Source organism: Octopus bimaculoides, chromosome 23 (assembly GCF_001194135.2).
Source record: "Octopus bimaculoides isolate UCB-OBI-ISO-001 chromosome 23, ASM119413v2, whole genome shotgun sequence".
NCBI lineage: Eukaryota > Metazoa > Mollusca > Cephalopoda > Octopoda > Octopodidae > Octopus > Octopus bimaculoides.
This window is the reverse complement of record NC_069003.1, coordinates 29,743,257-29,743,531: the sequence shown is the minus strand read 5'-3', so window position 1 is coordinate 29,743,531 and position 275 is coordinate 29,743,257.

Genomic DNA, 275 nt, shown 5'->3' with positions numbered 1-275 from the left:
TAGCAGTTGACTATGGTGCTGCTACACCAGTCATTGGGTATGACTCCATGAACCACCTGATGTACAATATGGGTGACCGCCATATATTTTAAGCATCTCAGCAGGGATTCCTGATGAGCTGGGGGCTTTCCCTGTCTTCCTATCCTTAATTATTTTATCTACCAGGATACTGTTGATTTGAGTATCTGATCCCTCAATTGGGTCAACATTTGGCAGGCTTTCCTCCTCCCATTCATTCTCCATGTTCAGCAGTCTTTCATAATGACATCTCCAAG